This window comes from Thermobia domestica, chromosome 9 (assembly GCF_964235325.1).
Source record: "Thermobia domestica chromosome 9, izTheDome1.hap1.1, whole genome shotgun sequence".
Lineage (NCBI taxonomy): Eukaryota > Metazoa > Arthropoda > Insecta > Zygentoma > Lepismatidae > Thermobia > Thermobia domestica.
Genome location: NC_137462.1, coordinates 37,368,068 through 37,386,363, shown reverse-complemented (window position 1 = coordinate 37,386,363; position 18,296 = coordinate 37,368,068). Strand labels below are relative to the sequence as shown.

The 18,296-nt window shown below is 37.7% G+C and overlaps 1 protein-coding gene across 2 annotated transcripts in view; it reads left to right on the top strand.

Moving 5' to 3' along the window:
• ine (solute carrier family 6 member inebriated) overlaps positions 1 to 18,296 on the top strand; it is a 252,301-nt gene that overhangs the window by 193,344 nt on the left and 40,661 nt on the right. The window lies entirely within an intron of this gene.

The window sequence follows — 18,296 nt, the reverse complement described above, 5'->3', positions numbered from 1 at the left end:
AAGCGTTTCTACTTTCTTCCATTCTAGCTACATGACCTGCCCACCTAAGCCTCCTAGACTTGACGACCCTAACAATGTTGGGTAAACTGTATAAATTATGTAGTTCCTCGTTATGAAGTTTCCGCCATTCCTCATTCCCGTTCCTCTTGAGTCCGAATATTCGTCTCAGGATCTTGTTCTCAAATACTTTCAATCTATGTTCTTCCCTCAGAGTAAGCTACTATGTTTCGCAACCATACAGAACAACAGGCATGATTATCGTTTTGTATATTTTAAGCTTCAAATTCTTCGACAGAATTCGCGACGATAAGAGATTTTCAACCGAATAGTAATACGAATTCCCTGCTTTTAGTCGACATTTAATTTCTTCGTGAATCTTATTTTCATCTGTTAATGTCGATCCTAAATATTTGAAAGTATGCACTTTATCAAAAGTATTATTTAAGATTTTAACACATCCAGGAAGTACCAGGTAACCAAAAAATTCTTGCCGTTCTAGAGCAGGGCTAAACAAACAGCAATACAGTGGACGGTATGTGCCTTTAGGCTTCGAAGTAATCTCCATCAACATCCAACACCTTTTGACAGCGTTCCTGCAGCTGTACAATACCCTGGTCATAAAACTCGGCGGTCGTGGATGCAAAGAAGTCCGTGAGTGCATTCCGCAGGTCTCCCTCATTTGCGAAGGATCTTTGACAGAGGTGGTTGTCGAGGGAATGAAAGAGGTGGTAATCTGTTGGCGTAAGGTTCGGTGAATATGGTGCATGGCACAGTCTTTCCAAACCAAGGTGCTGAACGATCACTCAGGTCCTCTTTGCCACATGTAGCTTGGTATTGTCGTGCAGGGAAATTCAGACTCTTGCGATTCACCACGAATAACTGAACCGGTTTTTGGAGAAAACCGGAACCTTTTTCGGTGAAAAACCGTTTTTTTAATTTCCGGAAACCGGTTTCGGTTCTCCTAAAAACCGAAAACCTAAAATCTGGTTTTTGTGCCCGCTACTATTTAATATAGCAAGTCAAGGTATAGCCACATGCCAAGTTTGATCCAGATAGGATGAATTGGGTTGAAAATTTCTCAGTGAAAAATAAATGATAAAAACGATAAAAAAATAAATGAGAAAAGAAAAATGCACAAGCTGCACTTTACTTCTTCTCTGTAAAAGGTAAATAAAAAAGATTAAATAAACAGAAGTAATGAGTATCAATGTCACAGTTAAAGAATTAACATTTTTTTTTAATCCTTTTAGTAAATAAGTAAGCCTAGTTTTTCAGAAACGTTTCTTTCCCCGAGGAATGATCCTCTTATCTTGTTTGTTTCTCTCGGTCGTTGTATCGACAACTCACTCAGCAAAGAGAAAAGCGAAGGAAAATTTATTGCTAAGACGATAATTTTTAATTTTCTTTAAAACGTTTGATAACATCAGAGATAAAAGATTAGTTAAATCTGCAAAGATATATTTCCTTCGGTACAGTTGCCTGGAAAAATAAGTCCTTTCGTATTTTCAGTTCTTTTGCCGACAACTTCGGAACAAATTGGCAGAAGGTATTTTTGGTCACGTACAAGAGATTCTCCCTACATCAAATCAACCTAATAAAATTAGCAAATTTGTCTACATGTTATAAAAGCATCCTGGAGTTGAACTTGGGACAATACACTGTAAGATACCTTACAGCAGATCGATCGAAGATAATATATTCAATTAATGATTTGATAAAATCACATTTTAATCCAGTGCTTTCCAACTTTTTATTATTATTATTATTGAATAACGACATATTTTACTGTTGCCCCCACATCATGACAGGTTCGTTAGGTCTGGTTTGACTAGAATTAAGTGGGGCCGCGGTGGTTCAGTGATAGAGCCTTATACTTGATGCGTCAGTTTCCTGAATCAGTTTCAGCTTGCATCTGTGGCCCCGTGTAGCGTAGTGGCTAACGCTCTCGTCTTTGGTGCGAGCAATCTCAGGTTCGATTCCCGGCGGGGACACTCGGTCTAAAAGTAAAAGTTTTTTCAGGCCAATCATCCTGAGTGAGGTATTCCTTATTCACACCAGGCAAATGCAGGAATGGTACTTAATATACAGATCCCAGGCCACTTCCTTCGTTTCCCAACCCTTTCTTACTTCCCTTTCCTCGCATATTGTGATCGCTGAGAAATGTCAAACCTCATACGTGACAGGGTAGCATGGCCATGGATGCTGAAGGCCCAAAAATCTAACCTTTAATCGTAATCCTCAGCTCGCCTCTAGTGGCTTTGGGGTGAACAAACACCGTCTGCGTGGATTTTCTCGGGTTCTTACTTGCTTCATTTTACAGTTTCGTTCATATATATATATATATATATATATATATATATATATATATATATATATATATATATATATATATATATATATATATATATACTGTATATATATATATATATATATATATATATATATATATATATACTGTATATATATATATAAACTAGAATTAAGCACTGTGATTACCATTGCAGGCGTTGACTGACATAATCTGTCTCAAAATGTATTTAACTTATCAAGAACTTTATGGTATTAAAAAAAAAGTACTGCTCTTCTGAAGGGTAAAATAATTATTTTTTCATATAATGTTTTGCGACGTATCCTATGCTACTGGGGGATGTACTGGTAGAGAAAACCTGTTCCAATCTGTTATAGCAGGTTCAAAAAAGACCTCTTTCACTTAAAAATTACTATATTGTGAAATATTTCACTACATGCTTTTGTGATGGAGAAACATCATATGCATGGGTGTATATATACACTATCCTTTTGATTAATTAGGCACACGGTCTCTCAGTTGTAGAGCGCTGTCCTCTGTACGTGCGATCCGCGATTCGATCATCGGTGTGGTATTTTCTGATACGGGTTGTTACATGCGACGAAAAATTGGTCTTTTACCAAAATACGAATGTGCTAAAACAGTGGTTGAACAAGAGCCAACTTCCAGAACCAATCGTCAAACAGAACAATTTCGAGCTTAAAATCATGCTTTGTGTGTACTGAAACTACGAGGGGGTAATTCACTTCCAGTTCGTCCCTAACGTTCGTATCCTTAATGTCAACCTTTATTCCAAACAGTTGAAGCAGTGTCGTGCCGCGTGTGTGTGGGGGGGCAATAGCCCCGGGCGCCGAAGTAAGAGGGACCAAAATTCGGGAGGAAAAAAGAAAAGAAAGAAAGAAGAGGAAAATTACTTGGAATACTTTAGATTAACAACAGTGTTTCCAATCTAATTTGAATAGCAGTAGCGTAGCCCGGATATGTGTTGGGGGAAGGGGCAAGTGCTGTTATAGGTACATATAGAAAAATTACAAACAAAAAATTTATAAAAATAAAAATATATAAAAAATTACAAACATCAAAGTTCCAAAGTACATTGTCACACCTCTTTGGGAGGCCCGGCCCCTCTGGCTCCCCCTTCCCTACGCCACTGTTGACTAGGGTCAGATTTATACTTGTGCACATAGACCATAAAATGGAAAGAAAAAGTAATAATAAAATGCTCAAAATCAAGGAAAGCAGGGTTTATTTTTTAAAATTTCCTTAAGGGGCCCATAGACGATCCACGGTTTGTGCAAACACTGTGTTTGCGCAAACATTCGGCAATACACGGTTCAACTGTTTGCACAAACTTCAGTTCAATTTTGAGTTTGATCGTGTAAACATGTCCACTGAATAAGCTCGTTTAGCGATAGTAATTGCTTGTGCTTTGGAAGCGGAAAGACCTGCGAAACCAAAACGGAAGTAGAGGGTGTTGAAGAAAAAGTGGTTCAAGAAACGGTCTTAGTTTAGTCATCAAAATTTACCTAGGTAATATCCGAACTTGAGATAAGTTCGACTGTGAACTATAAAAAAATATTTACGAATGGATTCAACTACATGTGATGAAATACTGGAAAATTGATTTTAATCCTCACTGACTGTCTATCCACCTTCTAATCTATTTTCTTCACTTTATCCACCAATTTCTCATATGCTGCATGTTTCAGATTCCTGTTTTTATAATCTTCACTCTTTACCTTCCATAGTTCAGGTAAATTTCGATAAAGTTCAATAAATTCTCTCCAGAATTCTTGATTTCTATTCATTGACGTCATAGCGCAAGAAATAAGCGTCTGTACACTAGGGCTCTTACTCGGAAATAAAGCTCGTGTTTGCACAAACATCATGTTCGTGTAAACAATTTTTGAACGAGTTCGATGTGGAAAAAGTTTGCACAAACCGTGGACCGTGTATGGGTCCTATTACGCTTCGCGCCAACTATGGTGGCGCTTCGCAGGTGGTCTGTTGACCTCACTCACATGTATTGGGGACACCGTCGTGTACTCTCGCCCTGGGCGCTGATTTTTCACGGCACAGCACTGAGTTGAAGCGAACGTACGCTGCTATACGCAAAAATATCTTGCAGCGGTGAACCGAAAGCACAACAGGATAACTAAAAATACACTCGGGGGAGGGGGGAGACAACAATAAAAATGCAGGAACTTGATGGCGTCGAACTTACGCCACATACAGCATATATTCTTGACCTTGCCCTTTCAGATTACAACCTATTTAGATCCATGGCACACATCCTAAAATCACGATGCTTTGCAACAAGCGACAGGAATGACCGACTTATTTCACTCTAAGTAGGCGGCTTTTTGAAGCGTTCGCAAAGCGTTTTTATTGCTCATGTATACGCTTGGAATACGCTGACCATGTATTTAAATGTGGATGACTAATTAGAATGCGCTGCAAACGGGAACGCAATAAACACGCGGAGAAAACGTCAGCTCGAGCGTACGTATTCGAAGCATACGATGACCAATAAAAACACTTTGTGAACGCTTCAAATAGCCACCTACTAAGACGATATCGACGTGGAATCGAAGAACTGGCAGGATGGTGACTGTAGACAGTCCAACACGAAGGGACTATACTTTGAGTGTTAACCTGCTTTCATTATACTTTATAAATACAGGTATATTGTGTACTAAAACATTGCAGATCTTATGGCTGACTCTTGTATTTTACAAATATGTTCGTGCACACTTCAATTAACATCATATTTATCCTGTAGTATAAATCAATCTGACTTCTTATAATTTCGTGTTACGAAACCACATCCTGACAGAAGTAAAACAAACAATAAAAATCTTAAATCACTTACAGCAATACTTAACTGTCATTAACCCGTGCTGGACGACGAGTGTAAAGGTTCATTTGCTTATTAAAAAGTATTTGCAATTGTGTAAGCTGTTAATATATTATTCTTGTGACAGTTGAAGTAATGTTGGTGAAGTTTCAAGTCATTGATTCTGTCTCGTGACGTATCAGGTAAACTGAAGAAGTTAGGAAATTTAGCTCTCGTAACAACCGAAAAAAAAAAAGATAATTTCTGTTTATTGTTTGTCGTTGATTTCTGGTTTCTTTTGCTTAATAATGTTTAGAAACTCATTGAGTCAAAGAAGAATGCAAATAATAACTATTAGCACTAAAATTGCATGTAAAAACAATAATAACAAGATATGTACACTCAGGTACAAAATTATTGTCGCATATCTATAAATATGTTGTAGGAATATAATTTGATAATGATTTTGCAGGGTACTTTTAATACTGATACTATGTGTAATCGGGAAATGTATATTTGTGGTAAATTTCGTACGAAAAGAATTATAAATACGAAAATTATAGGGAGTAAAACAAAATGTTACTAAATGGACAAGAAATTTTTATTTTCGTTTTATTGTTCTTATTTACTGCTCTTTTGACATGAAATTTGCCACATACATGTCTTTGCCGATTATACACATTCTAACATTACAAGAAATACCAGTCGAATTCATTATCAAATTATATTTCTACAACATATTTATAGACATGCGACAATAATTTTGGACATGAGTGTACATATCTTGTTAATATAATTTGTAACATCTTATTAACGTTTTAAGGATATTTAACAAAGTTGCTAGTAACTTTGGTATTAGTTGTTTCTATCGGGGAGTTACAGACAGTGGAAATCAACTGGAAGACTATGGCTGGAAATGCAATGTCAGATGTACTAGCAAGTTTTTTTTTTATTACGAAAAAGTTTTTTTTTAACGTATAAATGAAAATGAATGGGCCTGGTTACTCATCGTACTGTTGGGGGGCACAGTGGCTTAGTGGTAGAGCGTTCATCTCTGATGCGTGGTTCAATGCCAGCTCGCTCTTGTGGTAGACAAACACCGTGTTCGTGAGTTTTCTCGGGTTCTTTCGTTTCCACCCACTTTCTTCATTCCGCCATTGCATTAATTTCTCATAATCACCGTCTCCTTTAGCCTAACCGGCATAACCGTGGGACGTAAAACTCAAAGATTTCATTTCATTTTTTGCCTTTTACTGTTGAACTGCTTCACTTTTTTCTTTTTCATTTTTCTTTTTCTTTCTTTCTTTTTTTGGTACAGAGTTTGGACTTTGACTAACTTAAATTCTTTAATTTCCGGAAGAAAGAAGATTTTTATGGAATGGCACGTAAAAATCGAAACCGACTGATATTAATGTCCAATCCGTATATTTCGTCATCGCTGAGATGAATAGTGACACTTCGGATAAATTCAGAATCATTTCCTATCGACACGGAGAGGAGAAAGTGGGAATGAGTTGATATAATAATAATAATAATAATAATAATAATAATAATAATAATAATAATAATAATAATAATAATAATAATAATAATAATAATAATAATAATAATATTATTATTATTATTATTATTATTATTATTATTATTATTATTATTATTATTATATAATATAATATAATATAATATAATATAATATAATATGACTGATATTAGTTTCAAATCAATAGCTTTCGCGGTCGCTAAGATGAATAGTGACTCACCCCGATGTCGTTTAAATTCAGATTCATCCTCAATACGTATCCTATGGAAAGGGGTTCAGATACTTTCCATAAATCTATTCTCCTGTGCGAAGAACGGACATTTCACCTGGTCTTTATTATAAATACAGGTTGGTATTTGGTATATGCATTTACAACATTGCTAATCAACTGTCTCATTTACATTTTTCTTATGCGTTAACATTTAATCACATGTTTGTCCCATACATTTTTGATCTAAATACCGATTAAAGTTATTATAATTCGATCAATTATACAGATAACGATTAATTATTTGCACAATTTTAACAATATTAATCGTAATTTATTTATTTAACAATAACCAGATACGGCTCAGAGGCCATTTTATACTGGATATCTAACAACAATAACAATGATGTGGGAAGGTATCGGCCAGGGCCTGTTTAGTAGGTACCATCCCGACATTTGCCTGGTAGGACTGAGGAGAAACCCTTGAAAACCCCAGGCAAGGTGGTTGGCAACGGGAATCGAACCCGCAAACTCCGGAATGCCAACGCTCTACCACTTGAGCTACTTCTCTCGGTAAAGTGATGCCGGTGATGGTGATGACTATGAAAAACAAAATGATGTTTTAGAATTTGCTTAACATAAATAGAATCGAAACTAAATTAGACTTCATAGAGGAGGGACCAAAATGGCACTGGGATAAATACAATTTTTTAATTCACCATACACTTGACTTTTTTTTACTAGTTGTACAGTCAACGACTAAAGTTCTTTCCGTTTCTTAAAATTTATTTTGGGAATAACATTGGTATGGCTGAAACGTACAGAAAATTACACTCTTTCTAATTTACTGAAAACTGTACTCAAATTCTCCTTCCATTCTGAAGTTACTTACAAACTAATTTCATCAAACATACATAACTTTTGTTGCTGACTGTACCTGTTACAATTTGGACGGTTTTTATATTTAAATGATTTTTTTTTTAAATAATATGTAGACTAACTAGAATGTATCCAGTTCTGCTGTTGACATTTACTGTAATCCAGGCTTCGACTAGCTGGAGCAGGAGGGCAGGAATCCCTGCCGGGGCCCTGTATATATGAATAACATGGAGACATGGAATAGCATGGAATATTGAATAACATGGAAAGTAAGATAAAACATGTCTGCTGTGTTGGAGCATAGTTACTCGTTGTAGTTTGTTCCGTTCCCAAATTAGGTGGCCCCCAGCATTGAATGTAGTCTTGGGGCCTCATTATTGGAATGAAAATAACAGTGTTATAAAGTCTTGTTTGAGGCCCTTTGTTTGTGGCCTAGTAAGAGTACATTTCAACAATATGAAGAATGAGGCCCCAGCACCATATTGTCTAAATGTGTATGGGACCCCATGGGAAGGGAAGATGGGCCCTTCAAGTGAGGCTCCTGCCGGAGCCCTATACTCCCCAGTCCGAGACTGCTGAAATCAATAATTAAGTTAATCTACAACTTTAACAGTCACATTCAGACTTATGTCTGTCCATGCAAACTTAGTTGTAGCATACGCTGTAGCTTATTTCTATCTAACACGATTTTAATTCATAACAAAGGCAGTGATGTAGAGGATTAGAATTGTAAGTTGCTGCTCAATTTTAATTATAACCTATAGACCAGTGGCGTATTTAGGGGGGGGGGGCTTTCGGGCTTAAGCTCCCCCGAAATCTTATTTACTATAGTAAAGTATATGAAATTTCTTGCAGAATTTTCACATTTTCAGGCAAAGCCCCCCCCCCCGAAAATTAGCAAAACCCCCGAAACAAAATCGTAAATACGCCACTGCTATAAAGGTTCAGAAGATATAGTATAACCACTAAAAACGAATGTAAACTTAAATAAGTCATCATTGATGAATTTAAATAAGTTACAACTATCCGATCAGGGCCAGTTCTATCATATGTGCAACATGTGCATTTATAGTATACGTGGCGGCAAGTTTTGAGGGGTGCAAAATGTGTCATAACTATATTATTGAAAACTAGCTGAATATACCCATTCTTCGCATGGGGGATGTATTTGGAAGTCAACGCCTGTGGGAGTATCACCATTCATTTCAGCGACCGAGAAAACTATGGATTTGACACTAATATCGATCATTTTGGGCCATTTTACATGTCTCGGTATATCCTCCCTCCCGCTGACCCCTGGCTGAGTAGATTTTGAGTTTAACGTCCCGTTCATCAGCGAGGCTATATGTGACGTGGACTTACTGATTAACGTGGAATCCGAACCACATGAACTCCCGCCGGGAATCGAACCCAGGTCTCCCACACCAAAGGCGCGTACGCTAACCACTTAGCCACGAAGGAACTCACAATGGTAGCTGAATTTGCAAGTCTGCGCTAATGGAAGTGTCACCATTGATCTCAGCGACCGCGAAAACTATGGATTTGACACTAATATCGGTTATTTTCTATTACTTTTACATGTCTTGGTATACCCCTCCTCGGTGATCCCCGGCCCGCATCCGAATAGAGTGAATTTGGAAGTTAATGATCGGAGTTTCACCACTGATCTCAGCGACCGCGAAAACTATGAATTTAACACTAATATCGGTCATTTCCTACTATTTTTATATGACCCAGTAAAAATCCCCCTGAAACCCCCTAGTTCAAATTTTGACAAAAACGCTTTGTTCTGGTCTGGGGCTGGGCCAAGGTATCCGTGACCAAAATTTGGTAACTCTCGGTCGTCCACTTGTCTGGTCCCTAAGCCGCCCACAAACAGACAAACAAACACACAAACAAACTCTTTATTTTATTTATATTAGATTAGATTAGATTAGATAAATATTTCTTGTTGGGAACAGAGTTCATGATGATCGTAATAACATTTACTAAGCTGACCTATTTGGATACTACATTTCTAAATGTTTAGGTCGCATTAGTTTGTCACATGGACAGTGCTAAAGGAAATGGTCAAACAAATCAAAGCATAAATTACTTGATTTTTGTCAATTACAAGAACTCAATTCTTGAACACTAGCCGAACACCTGTTCCATTTAGTTAGTTATCACAGTTTTGATATGAAAACTAGTCTCGTCTTTGTCACAAACAAGTTCCTCATCATTGAAGGTGGAAAAAAAATATTATTTTTTTAACATGTAGAAGGAAAATCAAAAAATAAAGATAAAAAACTGCACTAGATCTAGTTGCACTGAAATTGCAAACTGGTATAGAGATTGAAGATTGATATTGAACTCTATAAAAAGGTTTACCATCTTTTTTCTGCAGGTGTGTTTGCTTTACTTTTACTAACATAATAGATTATTTAAAAAGAAAAACAGACACAACTTGATTATATTTGTAGTGTTAGGCCTTTCTGAGTGCGAGTACATTTTCTCTCTCCCTTCGTTGTTCATGATAGAGCTGCATATTTTTTTTTTTTTTTTTTTTGGGATAAGGGGTTGACAAATGTTGCCATTGCACGGGTCGGCAAATTGCCTAGGGCTGGCGCTGATTCCGATGAGTCTGTTGTTGTGCTTTTTAGAAATAAACTTGTCATTTTACTGTGAAAATAGTTGATTTCCTTATTTTGTAACTTTCTTTTTGCTAGTATTTTTCCATTATTATATCCTTGATAGGCGTGGCTAATTTGTTAAACGTCACAGATTATTAAAAGAACATAGGGGCTTAATTACCTTCAGTATAATAATTTATGATGCAACAACTATGTCGTGCAATAATGTTATTTACAACGTTGCATATAAATGCACAGTATACACTGTAACCTTTCATGTCAGGGAGAGAGTGTGCATAAATGAGAGTGCGTGAAGTCGGTTCTCCTGTCTAACAACAGTTTGCACCCTTTCACCATTAGACAATAAGCTTCTCGCACACTCATATATGTGCATTCATAAATACACGCCCACATACCAGAACATAAAAGACCTTCCCAGAAGTTTTCATTTGTTTGTGCAAATGCTTGCCAGGCGCCATGATGTCCCACATAAGAATGTTGCAGCGAATGTTAATTAGAAGTTGAATGAATGCAGGTGTAGCAAGATTGACAGATCAATTTGTTTTGTGACATTGATCTAGATAAGTCGATAACAGAAACCATGATTAACTACAGTTGTTGCTTCCTTAAGCAGAGAAGCTTATTTCCACGGAGATAACTTCCAATGTTAATCTAGTTTAGCTTACTTGCTATGCAGCTCAATAACCGCCAAAAATATCTGAAGTTTCAGAAAGAAACACTGAGCTGAACGTAGGCTTCTCCTAGTTTATAATTTTTCAAGATTTTGTACGTGATGTCTTGAATCCGAATTGACAAAAATTCGTTTAACAATTCGTAGTTGTATAAGCATTCAGTATTATCTCCTCAAAATTAAAAGTATTTGTGGAATTCTCCAATATATTTTCTCATATAAAAATGAATATTGCATATGTGTACAATGGTGAAAACGCATTTAGGAACACCCCGTGTATTGTTCTATTCAAAGTAAATTTGTACCATAGAATGCGTTTCTGTAGAGATAATTTGTGGTAGGATATCTGTAGACATCATGCTACTAATAGTTTGAAGGTCCCAACGAATGCCTATTGTGTAATTTATTTTGAGCGTTGCCGTGTGGTGGAACTGTGATAGGTATTGTTGATCTTTCTTTAGAATTGGCAGTCGCACGTTCATTAACGTGTCCGTGGTTCATTGATGGTGTATATAATGACTCGATGGTACTCAGAGATTTCCCATATCAGATAGCATGCCGCTTTCAGTGTTCCCGCGACTCGTGGGACATAGTCTGGAAGTTTGGACAAAAGGTTCGTTCCATTCTGATCATCCTAATTGACAGGGCGTCGATTGATTGCTAGTGCAATCAGAGCCACCAAATAACTCTCCATGTGATCGTACAAACATTAAATAATCAATGTTGGAGCCAAATGTGCGTTCCAGCACTGTCGTCGCGTGATTATTCCTGACACTTGCGTATCGCTGAGAGTGTCTGCGGTAGTGTCGAAAGAGAATACAGTGGCAGGCGATTAGAGGCCGATGATATTAAGCTATAAGAGGACGTTTCTGCCTCTGACGGTGCTGTGCAGGTGAGTGGAAAGATCCACCGTGAGTTCGCATTCCCTATATAGGCTTTATATTAGGATCTACCTTCTGTAGATCTCTCTCTCTCCTATTTTCAGCAAGATGATAAAGGCGAAAGTGGAACCTATTTTTCGGACGCTGTACCCGTATCAGAACCCATTTATTACTATTTCTGGTTAAATCTACCAGTTTCGTTTTCAGTACATGGTTAAATTCAAAAATTTTAAACACATCATTAATTGAACTTTTTTTTTTTTTTTTTTTTACTAATTACCTTTTACAATTCAGACTATTTTTATATTAAATGGTTTTGATAATATGTAGATCAACTAGAATTCATCTGACGCTGTTATTGACATTTACTATGATCAATTAAGATAATTTAATTTAGACTTTTTAACAGACAAATTCAGACTTATGTATGTGTCATCTTAGTTGCAGCCTATGCTGTAACTTTGTAATTTATAAGAAACTCAGTTATAAAGACTTGGCCTAAGTTGATGCCTCATTACAATTCTAACCTATAGAGGTTCGGAATTAAGTTAGAAAGGGGTTTTAAAAAAATAGGAAATGAAGCCTATTCTTGAAATGCTGAGTCCATTTCAGAAAACCATTTTCGCTCTCTCTTACGGCTAATTGACACATTGAATGCCGTGCCCATTCTATGTCCCATCTGTGTTGTGGCCCACGAAGTTTCTTTACATATGTGATATTGAAAATTCATTGGGTTCTATTTTTTCTTGACATGCCGCGCCCGTGCGTTGCCCTTCGGCTGCGATTCTTCGGCCTTGCTCGGAGTAGTCGAAGCGACACATTTGCCCAGAACCAATAATAACTTCTCTTTCTCCTTGCAATCCATCTTTGGGAATGGTTTAGAAAGTAGTAGTGGCACGGCATGCTCACGGTACCCTATGGCTGAATTAGCCTTTACTGATTTTGCCCTTAGAGATCCTATATTGCAAACGGATACCACTTCGGTGCATCAGAGGGTTAATGGCGAGGATCGAAGCTATTCCAGGAACGATAAATTTATATAAAACATTTCTTGTTATCTCTTACTGTTTTAGTTCTCATGGCTGTCGACAAACGGACTCAGTTGTTCTGTAAGGTTTTTCTGTAGTCATGTATAGAACAGTTCGGAATCCTAATACTACAAGCAACGATTAAAAAAAATCTGTAAAAAGGTTGGAAGTTTTGTATTTAAATGTAATCTCTCTCTCTCTCTCTCTCTCTCTCTCTCTATATATATATATATATATATATATATATATATATATATATATATATATATATATATATATAATAAAGTGACTATGTGACTTATTAACTCTTGAACCACCCGAACAAGCTCGATGAAATTTTCAAACATAGATGATGTTTCGGCCTGGGATGGTTTTTATTATTTCACTTTGATAGTGTAACTAGGGGAGGGGATATACATGTGTGTATATATATAATTGAAAATGACCGAGATTAATGTCGAATCCATAGTTTTCGGCGTCGCTTGAGATGAACAGTACCACTTCTGATGCTGTTTAAATCCAAATTCAGCCCCACTCTTGGGGGGGAAGGAAATGGTGCCATATAAAAATATTTGAAAATTATCGATATTAATGTCGAATTCATAGTTTTTGGGGTCCTTAAGTTGATTGGTGACAGTTTTGTTGCCCTTTATGTCTAAAATGAAGCGTCGTTTCCCCGTGCGAAAAACATGTATTTTGCTAGTATTAAAATAATAGGAAACAAAACAAGGAAATCCGACTTTGTATTTACGAGACGAGAATTAAAGTCTGCGAGACGAAGAATTACTTTTGAAAGTGCGAGACGAGACGAAAACTTCTTCATTTTCTCGCTTCACATGGTCTCCATTACTAGAGCCTGTCCATCCAGTCCGGTAGCCAGCCCAAAAATGTAGGGAGGGCGGCAATAGAAGAATTCAGCCCCACTCTTGGGGGGGAAGGAAATGGTGCCATATAAAAATATTTGAAAATTATCGATATTAATGTCGAATTCATAGTTTTTGGGGTCCTTAAGTTGATTGGTGACAGTTTTGTTGCCCTTTATGTCTAAAATGAAGCGTCGTTTCCCCGTGCGAAAAACATGTATTTTGCTAGTATTAAAATAATAGGAAACAAAACAAGGAAATCCGACTTTGTATTTACGAGACGAGAATTAAAGTCTGCGAGACGAAGAATTACTTTTGAAAGTGCGAGACGAGACGAAAACTTCTTCATTTTCTCGCTTCACATGGTCTCCATTACTAGAGCCTGTCCATCCAGTCCGGTAGCCAGCCCAAAAATGTAGGGAGGGCGGCAATAGAAGTTAGGGGGAACGACCCAACCATATTATACTTCATCACCATATAGTTCGTTTGCAAGCCTACCATGAAAATTTTAGGGGGGGGGCAGCCTACCTAGCCCCCCGTTGATATTGGCCTGTGTCTATCTCAGGTGTGCCCTCGGAAAATATGCCAACTATAATTCGGCCCCACTGCCGCCACTCTGACGTAGGAACCCCTCTCTTTGCTTAGGGAAAAAGAAGTGAATGACCTCAGCTCTGTTGCCAATTTGTCATTGAGTCGTTTAGTCTTGACGAATGAAGATCGTAGGCAACTTAGAATGGCTAACAAGAGGGAGCACAGCGAAGCTCGTAAAATAATTCATTGTGGCAACGCTTCCGCATCAAACAATCTCAGCCGGAACAACTTGTCCCTCGTCTTTCGACGGAGGTACGGGAAATCACATAGCGACAGTAGCGACAGCAGGGGACTAGTTGAAATAGAAAGGGTGTAACAAATTTCTCGAGGGGGGCCACCTTAGTTCACCTACGTCTTAGATCTCAAACAGTGCTCTAATGTTACGTGATTCATGGCATAAAATCTGTAAATTGATAAACTGATCGTACGGACATAATGAAGAGAATTTATCAACGTTCAAAAATACGAGGCTAAGTCATTACACAATATTTTCCTAGAATAAATATCCTTTAAATATAGTTATATCACTCTTTTTGAACTCTCGTGACGAGGAAGGATTCTGATAAATTTTAGATGATTTTTTTTTTTAAAAAAAGAAGATAAATTTTGTACAGTACATACGAGGGTAAGTCAAAAATTATCCGCAATGTAGCTATAACTTTTCTTACATTCTTCATACTGATCTCTGTCCTTGTTTACTTTATTGTTATGCTGTTGTGGTAATGCTATGAAAGTTTGTTCCTAATTCCTCCGTTTGTCTATCTTTTGTTGCAGATAGATCATGGCCGCTCCATTAGAAGTGTTGCACCAGACAGGAACAACGAGCAGTGATCCGGTTTTTGAGGTTGGAAGTTGTATCAGGGGCCGCAATCCATTAAAGACTTTCGGCACAATACGGGCAACAGTGTCTTGACGCAACGGAGTGTCTACGAATGGATTGAAAAATTCAAAAAATGTCGCACAAGTGTTACGCACAAGGAAGGAGCTGGACGATCATCTACGGCCACAACTTATGACAACACTGAGCGTGCACGTGACATGGTTCTCTTAGACGAGTGACTATTGACTATTGTGCCGAAAGTCTTTGATGGATTGCGGCCCCTGATACGCCTTCTGACTAGAAAAACTGGATCACTGCTCGTTGTTCCTCTTTAGTTCAAACTTCTAATGGAGCGGCCATCATCTATCTGCAATAAAAGGAAGACAAAATGAAGGAATTAGGATCAAACTTTCATAGCATGACCACAACAGCATAACAATGAAATAAACGAGGACAGAGGTCAGGATGTAAGAAGAGTTATGTCAAAATTGCTGATAACTTTTTGACTTACCCTCGTAAATTTACCAAACGGGACGAGACGAGAAAAGGTTTTTAGATATTCGAGACAATACGAGAGCTCTACAAAAAAGTTGAAGCGAGACGAGGAAACGTTATTTCTCGTCTCGTCTCCTTGGCACCCTACTTACAGATGATCTATCAAATGTGCTGCTCACAGTTATTTAGTCATTTCATGGGTTATGTATGGTTTCAGTTTGGCATCGTTGTTATGGAAGTCTGCGTTAGTGTTTTTTTCTTCTTTCTTTTTGTACGTATTGGTAGCGAAGGGAAATGTTCTATTTTCCTTTCTAAAATACAATCAATGTAACATCAGTCCGGATGTGACGTCATGATTTAACTCGTTCATAAGTTGAAAATCGCTTTCTTCCTTATACCATTAGTATTCTTACATGATAGGAATAGTACCAAGACAAATAAAATACAATGAGCTTGATTTTGGAGCACATTTTTTATATGATGTATATTATTTCTGTATACAACGACCAACATACATGTCAGGAGTTTACATGTTCATTGACCCTTTCGAACCTATTGTGTAATATGTCACCCAACACTTTTCATTACTCACACCATGTAGAAACCCGTATCACTCCTGTGAACCATTAAATCCACATAAATTTCCCTGTCTCTCACCAACTTTTCTCAACCAGTGTTTCAGATGTGTGTTATTTAAAAAAGCAGGATCTGTACAAATGTCATGTTCTGAAGGAAAACACCCTCAAGTGGAGATGAGTTAATAATGGTGTGAGATATCACCCAATTACATCAACTAGGCGGAATGGATAAATTACTCGATTTTTACATTTCTTTTAAGGCGTTTCCCGTTTGACCAATTTCGCGTGACAGAACAGCTGGTTGTTGGACGCTAGAGACGGTTTCTGATGCTAAAAAGGAGCGACGAATGGCTGCTATTTATGTATTTGCAGCATGACCTTGAACCGTAAATGCTGGATTAACTCATTCATCTCTATCTAGTGAGGGAATCATACGACATTGAAATGCTACGCGCTAATACAAAGCTGTTGTAAAATCAATCCTAACATATGGTTACAAAATATACGTACGTATTCAATACAGAACATTAACTCCATTGCTTGTTGGGTGCACGGTGGCACAGTGGTAGAGTGTTTATCTCTGGTGTCTTGCACATTCTCATTCCACCAATTCTTCCATCATCATTCACTTGCTTTAATAATCGTCTCCCTTAGTCTAAACGGGCATACTCGTGGGACGTCAAACTTAAATATCTCATTTCATTTTCTATCACTTGTCACGGGATCGATTCCTGATGGGGGACACTCGATCGTAAAGCTTGAGAGATTTCATCCTGAGCGATGTTTTCCTGGGTTTTCCTCATTCATCCCAAGCAAATGCCGGGATGGTACGAACATAATCGTCCCAGACTGCTTCATTCCTTTCTTCCTTCCCAATTCCTCCGATAGTGTAGAGCTCCTTCGTGGCTAAGCAGTTAGCGTACGCGGCTTTAGCGTGGGAGACCTGGGTTCATTCCCGGCGGGAGCTCATGTGGTTCGGATTCTACGTTGATCAGTAGGTTCCGTCTCATATAACCTCGCTTCTGAAAGGGACGTTAAACTCCAAATCAACTCAACTCAACTCCTCGGATAGTGTGGTGGTCATTCCTCATACGTGACAGACTTGGAGAGGCCATAAATGCTGAATGTCCTGAAATCTATTTCCGAATCTAACCTAATTCCATCGCAAGTACGGAACGCTTCTAGATTAGCAAATCACTTATTTTTTTTTTCTAGAAAAGATCTCTATAGCTTCATCAGACTCCTATGAATGAATGAATTTGTGAAACAATTCAACAAGAACTCTGTAAGAATATTCTTCCAAGATAGTTATGAGGAGGAAGATACAACTGTAAAAGAATTGTAAAATGAATCTTTAAATCTTCCCATGTAACCTCAACCTTAGATCTATATTTTTCATATTTCTCAATTCTTACTTCATATTAGTCCTACACTCACACTTCTATATGATGAACGACACAACCCTGATTTGTGATCTCTCTGCTTTCTGCCGTTCCTATCGAAATCGTCTCTCGTCTTCACTGCTTATGGAATATACCACAAATTCTCCCTCATCGAACATATTCAGTTTCACTGGACAAACTACCTTTCAGTGGGCAAAATAGTTTCTTGCTAGATGTTGTTCTTATTCCTTTTACAAATAACTATTGGCTTGACTTGTGATTCTTCAGTAGGTGATGCCGATATAAAATCTGCGGTGACATCTTGTTCTCCTGAGCTCCTCCGTGTCTAAGCGGTTAGCGTACGCGCCTTTGGCGTGGAAGATCCGGGTTCGATTCCCGGCGGGAGATCATGTGGTTCGGACTCCACGTTAATCAGTAATTCCATGTCTCATATAGCTCGCTGCTGAAAGGGACGTTAAACTCAAAATCAACTCAACTCAACTCTTGTTCTCCTGTTCATTAACGAGAATTTCCCCAGGGAGTTATAATAGCTTGAGTTTAAGAACGTTCAAATACGGTGCGAA